This window comes from Haliotis asinina, chromosome 11 (assembly GCF_037392515.1).
Source record: "Haliotis asinina isolate JCU_RB_2024 chromosome 11, JCU_Hal_asi_v2, whole genome shotgun sequence".
Classification (NCBI taxonomy): domain Eukaryota; kingdom Metazoa; phylum Mollusca; class Gastropoda; order Lepetellida; family Haliotidae; genus Haliotis; species Haliotis asinina.
This window is the reverse complement of record NC_090290.1, coordinates 31,379,342-31,388,852: the sequence shown is the minus strand read 5'-3', so window position 1 is coordinate 31,388,852 and position 9,511 is coordinate 31,379,342.

The window sequence follows — 9,511 nt, the reverse complement described above, 5'->3', positions numbered from 1 at the left end:
GAGCCTGGCTGGAACAGGTAGCTCATAAATATTGTTAACATATGTAGTTCTGTACTGCAAGACAGCAAGATGAAAGTTAAGACTTCTGGAGATATTTTCACAATCTGCACCAACTTTTCAATAAAGTCATCGCTCTGTGGATGGGTTCCAGAAACTGCAAAACCTTGCACATTCTTGCTAGTCGAGGACTGGGGACGGTTTTCGGTAATCGTCGTCTCAGGTGTACTGTTTTCTGTTCAAATAGATTTGAGATAATTGACGAATAAAGCAGTTCTTTGTGGGGAAACACGATGAATTGATTAGCCATAAGGAGACATTCATTACTGTGAAACCGATCTGAGCTAGTCGCTGTCAGGCAGAACTTAGTATGTAAGCGCTACCGGTTCTGGCGGTGAACATAAAATGTTTACCCAAAATATGAGTCCACTGGCAATATCTCTTAAAAGTTCATGGGGTCATGAAAGCAAGAATTCAACGATTGTTTGGGTCGATCCTTCGATTGCAAGGCAACCAGTTTCCACACGGACAAACAAGCATTTCGCGGGAAAACGCCTGTGTTGTGTTATATGGACATATATAATTTTAAGTTATGTCTCTTTACCACAGAGTCGGAAATGGAATAATTGAAACAAAAACTGTCCAGAATAAAGTATTGACATGTACTCACACACTCGATGGAGCCCTGAGCGGGCTTCGGGATGATTTTCCTGAAACGTCATGGAAAGTGTAGATGGTTGAAAAGAACTTTATGATACTGTAATCACCATATGTAGCTTCCACGTAGAGTGGGGGAGAAAATAATGTCAAAATCTTGTTTGGTAGTATTATGGATACCTTTAAGTTTAATGAATAGAATATATTTTTATGTTGAGAAGCACATCACCCGTAAGATAATACCGAATCTTCTATCACTTCAGTGTTGCTGTAGCTATGTACTAAGCTACTGCTTAATCACGCATGATAAGATCTCATCTGTTTACATGTCGTGATATCCACGAAACTAATATTAGTGGAAAACATCAACCACTTAAAATATGAATATGTATATTATATTAAATTATATAACAGGACTATCGTTAACAGTACACATGACAAGCCAGATACATGTTAAGGTGTCAGTAAAAAATCAGTCTTACATATTATATGAGGCTGTAATAAAAAACTCAAACACTTCTAACGGCTCGTCTAAACGCATACGTTATGAATAAAACGACGTAAATAATAGCATGTACAGAACAGAACATGTAATACGTCGTTGTTCACATCAAACCTTATCAGAAATGACCATCTGTACTGCCAGGCATTCCTGAATTGGTGTCTGGATCTGGATGAGAAGAAACTGCTGATGCTTTTAAACCTTTTCACCTCAGCGTGATCAAATTGGTCAGACTAAAACACTGAAAGTTTCGTCTATGAAATAGAACTAAAGATAGGTACCCGTGACAAAAGGGTTCATACTCTTGAAATGTAGGTGTGATATTACAAGGTGAAGATAAATTGCTAAAGTAGGCACTTGAGATAACTATGGGTTTGAACGGAAACGTGGTATTCTCTTACTTCACGCTATAATATTCCCGAAGAAGCACACCTAGGAAACCAAACCTTAGTTGACTGAACATTTAATTGTTTCTGTTGTTTAATTGTGTGTTTTATTTCTTTTTGGGGTTTATGTCTTTGTCCTTTTACGCATGCAGTACACACAATGAACACTATGAAAAACTGGTTCAGTTGTCAGTGCTTTTAATGCCAGTAAAATGAATGTCGCCACGTTAAAACTTTTCCTCTGGAACAAGCTGCAAAGCTATGGAATACATCAGCTTCCTTTATGCCATTCAAATTTTAGTTTGACTGACGCTGCGTATGATCCGTTCCTGAATGATGTAAATAAAATTGTTGAGACCAGTTTTCTTAATGACACCATAAATGAAAAACTTGAATTATGTCAGAATTGTTTGTCCCGGTCTATTTCCTTATCCTCCTTATGTTCATCACACTTATCATATTTTATTAACATATCAGATTAGCTTCCCATACATCTCCAGGAACAGGGGCCCCATTAAAAAACATTTACTCTGATACCCTCAACATCTTCAACTGTTGAGAAAATACAGATAGCGCACATAACATTATCTAAACAGTTTTTTTTATACATCTCAAAATGTAGACGTTGGTAACATTTCTTATAAGCACACTGTTTCGTTAGATGTACATCGTCAAAACGATTCATGTGTCCCAATGAAAGATAGATTTACTGTTCCAAAATGTGATGGTATGGTTTTAAAGTGATTACAATGAAAGGGTTTAGGTAACAGACGTTGTTAATGGTGATGCAGCAACCGAAGCGTGCCGTACGTGTCCCAACAGTTGTGAAACAAAGAAATATTCTGAAGATAGAAGGTCTGCAGCTCATTTTGTACCTTTAGAGTACAGTATTTGATGATGTGTCTGTTATGTACATCACTCTCCTTGTAGATATCTTTGTAAAATGTAGATTTGATGTCTGACTTGTAAATAAATAAGTATTTTATGAGTGGAAGTTGAATTAGTAACTGAGATTGTTAGTGGCTGTATCCACGAGGGGGGTTGAAGTACCGTAAAATTATTGTCCTCCTGAGAGGGTACGGAAGTCCCAAAATAGTTTAAGTCAGATTTAATCTTCCACATTTTTAGTCGTAGAATGTGTGTCATTTTAAATTGTGGCTAATTTTGCATATAGTCGCCAGCAGCTGAGGGGATGATGTAAATCCAGCTAGGGACCATGCAGGTACCAGAGGTACTGTAAGTGCCAATGGTTCCTAGTATGGTGATCTACCTTCTGTTTTTTGGCGATCTTCCATTCTTTTAGCCTGTTTTTATATTGTATTGTCTGAATAGGGATATTAGTTTTAAGTTTTCACGCTAGTTTTATTTCTTATCGTGATATTCTAGTTGTTTTACTGTCCTTCGTCGACAGTTTTTTTATCATAGACATAGATTCCTTTTTGCAAGTATGTTCTCGTCACGATATGGCTGCAATACTGCCGATGTGACGTTGAATATTAACTCACTCACTCACTTTGAAGAATGTAGATATTGATGAGCAGTACCATTTATTCACAAAGAGGTTATAACAATGATTGTTTAAACAACCGATGCCGATAAAGACGGTCTTTAACACATCTCTTCCGATTGGGGATTAACCTGCCGAAGGATTGGTGAATTTCCGGGTGATGCATCTGGAACATTCACTATAATGTACCTTCCCATTTACCTACAATCATTCACAACAAGTTTCATGTTAAATGGCCACCATGTCGAACAATGTCACATGCAATCAACTGGCTGTGACAAGTATCCTTACTTTCAATAACAGAAAATAATATAATGGAAGTACTTATACAAACGGTGGCACAAAACTATGGTTCAGGTGCCCCGGAAACACTTAGTCCAAGGGCATGAGGTCTTTATGGGCAATCTCACTCAAGGCAATGACCACACAGTCTACATTCAACGCCTCTCCGACAAAACAAACTAACTTGTTCGGAGGTACTATGAGGTGGGCAGGGATAATTACAGCTTAAATTGTATCAATACCAAGACGAACGACAGTCGTTGACAGGATGGACTCTTCAAACAGGCAGATGATTGCTAGATTATAGAGGTCCACTGACACAACTACAGCCATTTATGCGTAGTACGTGCTGCCTCTGCAACCATAGTAGCAGCTTGTCCAGACCATTACTTCTCCTCATGGAATCATTCACAAGAATGACTGCTTAGAAAATAAAAGTCACCGAAACCGTTAAGTTGAAAGAAAACGACGTCGTGTTTAAAGTCGGAATGAAATCACATCTGATCTGAACGCCCCGTGGTACAACTTGTCGTGTATTTGAAAGGCATTAAATCTATCGCTTCTCCAGTAACTCTTAATTTGCTTTCCAGAAACCGCTGACACAAATTGCATAGTGTTATTTTCAAAATAGCCCCCGTCAATTTCCCATACTTAGGTTCGGCTCGTGTTAAAGACGTCATTCATCCTGCCTTGCCTATTCCAATCTGTTTTTTTCGTCATCGATTCCATTCCGTTAAACCAGTCTAACTTACTGAATGGTATAACAATGGTTCCTCCTTACACGTGTCTGAAATCACATTTAGTATCAATCTTGGGGTAATGCAAACACGACTCAGTGATAAATGGCCACCCCTACCTATCGATGAACGTTTGGATGATTCAGGTGATGTGTTATACCATTATATGAAGTGATGTATTATACCATTATATGAAGTGATGTATTATACCATTGTATGAGTGCCCATGTCAGATTGAGATTCATAATTTACCTTTACAGACAAACAGTGGTGCCTACAAAGACGAACGTTGGCACAGGTGGATGACGAAACATTGATAGCGACATACTAATATAAAATGCAACTCGTCTTCAATGTCGTCTTCACAAAAAAAACATAGTTTCTTTCTGTTATTTCAACATGCTGTTTCTATAGTTGAATTACGAGAGTTACTTCGGAATTTAGATAGATATTTCCCGAAGATGTGCGGGATAGCTTTACACAGGTAATACAGCAGAGTGCAAATATCAATAATATTTATATATATTACACATTCTGATCAACTGGATAAATAACAACAATCTCTTGAGATGCTTGATCGAAACTTCGTATGTAAGAAGGTAGGTATGCAGGACATACTTCATCTCCATGTCATAATTCATTGATACCAATGTTAGATTCAATATTGTTCCCCTGATACGCCCAGCTATTAACACGACGGGTCTTTACTTCTCACAAAAGACATTCATAATAATTTCGAAGGATAAGATCATTTGTGTGAAGCAACTTGCACCAATACTTTATCATGTTAAATTGTCTCTGATTTATGCGAGGGAGACGACCCAATTCTGCATAAGCCATAGAATTACATGTATAGTTTTTAACTTCAGTGGAGTAATTCAACAACGAATCTAACTGCTTTTGTGAACCATCAACTGATTCAGAAATTAGGACACGTCGTCTGCATACAGTAACAGAAAAAAATACTTAGGGATTTACATTTATAAGAAATTCAGTTATCTTAAAAAATGGGGGTCTCAAAACCACTGAGATAAAACGAAAATAGAATTGGAGACAAAACATCTCCTTGCATTTAATCCAAATTATTCTTAAAGGATTCACTGAAATAGCCGCCAACACTAACAAACGATCTAACGTTCAGATACAAAGAATATATAACTGACATTAATTTTCCATTTACACCTAACTTTGACAACTTACCACAACTTACACCTGTCTACAGAGTGCAATACACCCTGAAAGTTGACGTAAGCACGATACAATACGTTTATTATTGTTAAGGCTGTTGCTAATTAATGTGAAACTATGTTTATGACACAAGTTGGAATGCTGGTATTCCCCGAACGGAAGCGAGGGATATACAGATATTTAGGCACGAGTGTGCCTATCTATTACCAAACTCAACTTTCAAACATAACCTGGTTACCCACAATGGCCTCATTTAGAACGCAACGTTATAGAGGAGACGTGGCGTCCTTGCATTGCTCACGACATCACCTCACCATGACAAAGTAATATTTTCCCCTAGGTCATCGTATGAAAAATATGAACCCCGATATTTTCGACCTCCTAGTTAATATGGCTCATGGGCCAATCTGGTAGAAATATTAATATTAATTCTTCTTCTGGAGTAGATCATACGGGTATGATTGGTGCTGTAAGTTGGAGACCCACTTGCTTTTAGCATTGTCCTTGTGATACTCCGTGGTGGGTGGGTGGCTCGGATGATGAACCATATTACACTAACCATGGCTTACACCTATGAAATTCCGCCCAAAAGCCCAAAATGTCCACTTGAAATTGACCCTATTGATACTGATCACAGACCTTCTGCATCGATTGAGTATTGGCCGCTTGTCCTTATGATCGAGACTCCTGTCAAGACACCGTAAAAGGTGAACCCCTTTGCTGTATCCAAGGGTATTGAAGTAGTACAGGAGGAGGTAGCTGAAAAATCAGATGTCGTAGTCTCCCCAGTACTGAGTTTGTTTGACACTATCTTCACGAAAAGGCCTTTAATACTCAGGTTTTCACAGGCCATTTTATGTGGTGGAGGTCTGTGAGCATTTTCTTGACATTTGGTTTGCTGGCCGACTACATCTCAAAGTTAATCATGGATAGTTTTATTAATATCAATCTCATCACTGTCATTGTGACTTTTGTGTATTGCTAAAGGGTGTATATGTTTTTGGACATATATTTGCTTTTGAAAATAATGAAAATGACCGCCATTTTAAAATTGTCTTCTCGGCAGTTACATTTACATAAAAATTAACACCGAATGTGTCCATTTACGGCCAATGTTGATACTTTTTACGTGTTTTGACACTTGTATCTTCTAGAGTGGTGACTCGGCCACAAAACAGATGATTTTGTATGGTCATGTCGTGATAATATAATGTTTTACAGCTTACTCTTTTAGACGAGATTTTGTTTCCTGTTTACTTCTAGAGTGACAACGTGTTACATGGAATAACTTGATATTAGCCAGAATTCAAAAATGGCTGCCAAGATGGCCACCATTGTAGTTTTAGTGCCTATACAGAGCAGAGAACTAACAAACATTCCATTTGGTGTCACATGTTTAGCACAGTTTAGAAAAAACAAACTCGATAACTGCCTCTAAGCTCTCGTAGTAGCTATTCAAACGGTATGTCAGATAACTGTTAATCACTTTTGATACATTCAGAAGCTTACAATTTGTTCAGTTTATCTGCTTTGATATAGATCTCTCTCTGATGGCATACTGACTTTATTGCATTTACTCTGTGTCAGTTCAACCAATCCATGGGGAGCAGCATCTCTCGACATCAGAACACCAGAAAAGGGATACGCTGACCATCACAAATGCTCCAACCATGGTCAACTGGTTAAGGAATATGATTGGCAAACATGCACTTGGTTGTTTACTTGCGCAATGTAATATTCTCGACTGTTGGATGTTGGTGGGAGCTTTTCATTTAATGTCTTGTCTCATCTACAGACACCACTGGATTGTTTAGTACATACATTGAACTAAAGGTCTGTGCAATGTTATCGAGTAATGTTGATAGGCTTTTGTATTGTAAGTTCTGGTTTGTAGACATTAGAATACCCCCGTGTATTGATCTATTGTTTTAATGTTGGACTTGTTTCGTGATGTGTTTCTGTGTTGGCGGTGTTTAGCAGTGCATGGCAGTGTATGGCTAAAAACAAGCACTCCTACAAGGCGATAAAGTCGTGCACATCCGATTTCCATGGACAAAAACAATTCTTTTCCAGTTCACTAGTTTCACAAACAAAACAGCAAAACAAACAAGTACAATTGGACCAGCTGTGCGGATTATGTTTTATTAATGTCATCATTCCCAACATGGAACAGTACCAATTCCTCGAACAGAAACACCAACATTGTTGTCGCAGATTGTGTGTCTAAATTGATCTTGATCAAATTTGAGATTTGAACAAGGTCAAAGGTAACTGAAGCCCGACACGTAAAACCAGAGATAAAAAACATTTCTCAGAAAAAAAACCCTCTGGAACCGTGTTCCCTCAACGTATGCAACGCTACCTATTCTACTGGAGGGTTTACAGTAGTAGACACGCAGAGTACATTGTCACAAAATGTCCGAACAGTAAAACATCCACATGCTGCTCCAGAAGAATTCTTGATCCACTTCTGTCCATCGAATGTCTTCCTGGCAGTCGTCCTGCCTCTGGGGGACTTCAGGATCCATTTCCGCCCCCAGGACGATGGCGTCCACGCTCCTGATAATAAAGGTAAACATATTTTACATCATTTGTACTGTGTGCATAAATGCAAAATATATGATTCCACGAGAACATATCTCAAACACGAAAATCAAGTTGTGACTTGGCAGTAGACGTCATTGTACACAAGGAGGCACTTTATGTTTTCTTTAAAAGATCGTTTGGAAGAACACAGTGGCTTCTGCTAATAAAGGTAAACAGTATTCTGTATCATAATTTATACTTCCAGCACATATTAAGACTGCATGAGTGTCGTTTTCACACTGCTTTTACCAGCATACCAGCTACATCACGGGGAGAAACAAGAAATATCGGCTCCACACATCATTCAGATATTCGGTTATTCGACGATCCCCTTACATTTAAATGCAAAGCAAATATATCGGGACGTGAAAAAACAAAATTTCATCTAAGTTTTAAACTGAAATAGTGAATGCTTTACCAGCAGGTGGCCAGTACACTGACTTTCAAAGTGACCATCCGGGACTTGCTTTGTCTCGAACTACCTATTGAAGGACGGAATGGTGGGTTAACACTAAGTTATACTATCTATAGATAGCATCGTACAGGGCATGCACGAAGGGGGCCCTATCTACACTAACCCCTAATCTACCAGTCAAGTGCAGTCAGCATTGGGTCTACTGGGGGTGCTGAAAAGACTGGGGCCACAGAGTGTGCCAACCCTAAACTAGCTGAGTTGCTGTAACAACCATCCTGACTGTACAGTCAGGCCCTAGCACCGAACCTACTCCATGTACGCTCGGCAGGGGGCTACGCGGAGAGCAGACGCACAATGGAGCCACCATGAGACAAAAGCTCATCCCATCGGACCCTCAGAAAGCCAGTGTACTAAAGTCCAGGTGGAAGGGTTTAGAGTGACAACACCAAATCCAGAGTGTGCCAGGGTTCCTGCGTCTGAAAGAAATGAGTCATACATAAGCATCAGTAATCACATTTCTCTCGGAGTGAGTGAGTGAGTGAGTTAAAATTTAATGTCACATCGGCAATATTTCAGCCATATCGTGACGGGAACGGAACATTAAAATGGAATATATGAGTATTATAACAATCAGTCGACGAAGGACAGTAAAACAACTAGAACATCACAGAAATGAATGTAAAACTAGTAGCTATGCCTAAAACAATTTATCTATAGAGGACAATACAATATAAAACCGGGCTATAGATTGCCAACAACTGAAGGTAGATCACCATACTTGGGACCATGGGGACTTACAGTACTTTTTCTACCTGCATGGACCCTAGCTGGATTTACATCATCCCCTCAGCCGTCAGCAATTTCGGAAATCTAGCCATACAATAAAAATACACTTATACTACCATTAAAAACGTGGAAATTTAGAATTTACTTTGTATGTAGGCGTGGGGCATAGTATTTAAGTGAGGACTCGAACAGTGGTACTGAACATGACGTGCCAACACTTGAAGAACTAGGCTACACTACCACTCCGTTTACATGCAGAAACCAGTATCAACCTTTCCCATCTATACCTAAATGGCTGTGACTATGCTGGTCGTAAGAGGCGACTAACGGGATAGGGTGGTCAGACTCGCTGACTTCTTGGTTGGAACATGTCATCGGTTCCCATTTGCGCAGATCGATGCTTGTGTTGTTGATCACTGGATTGTCTTGTCCAGACTCGATTATTTACATACCGTCACCTTATAGCTG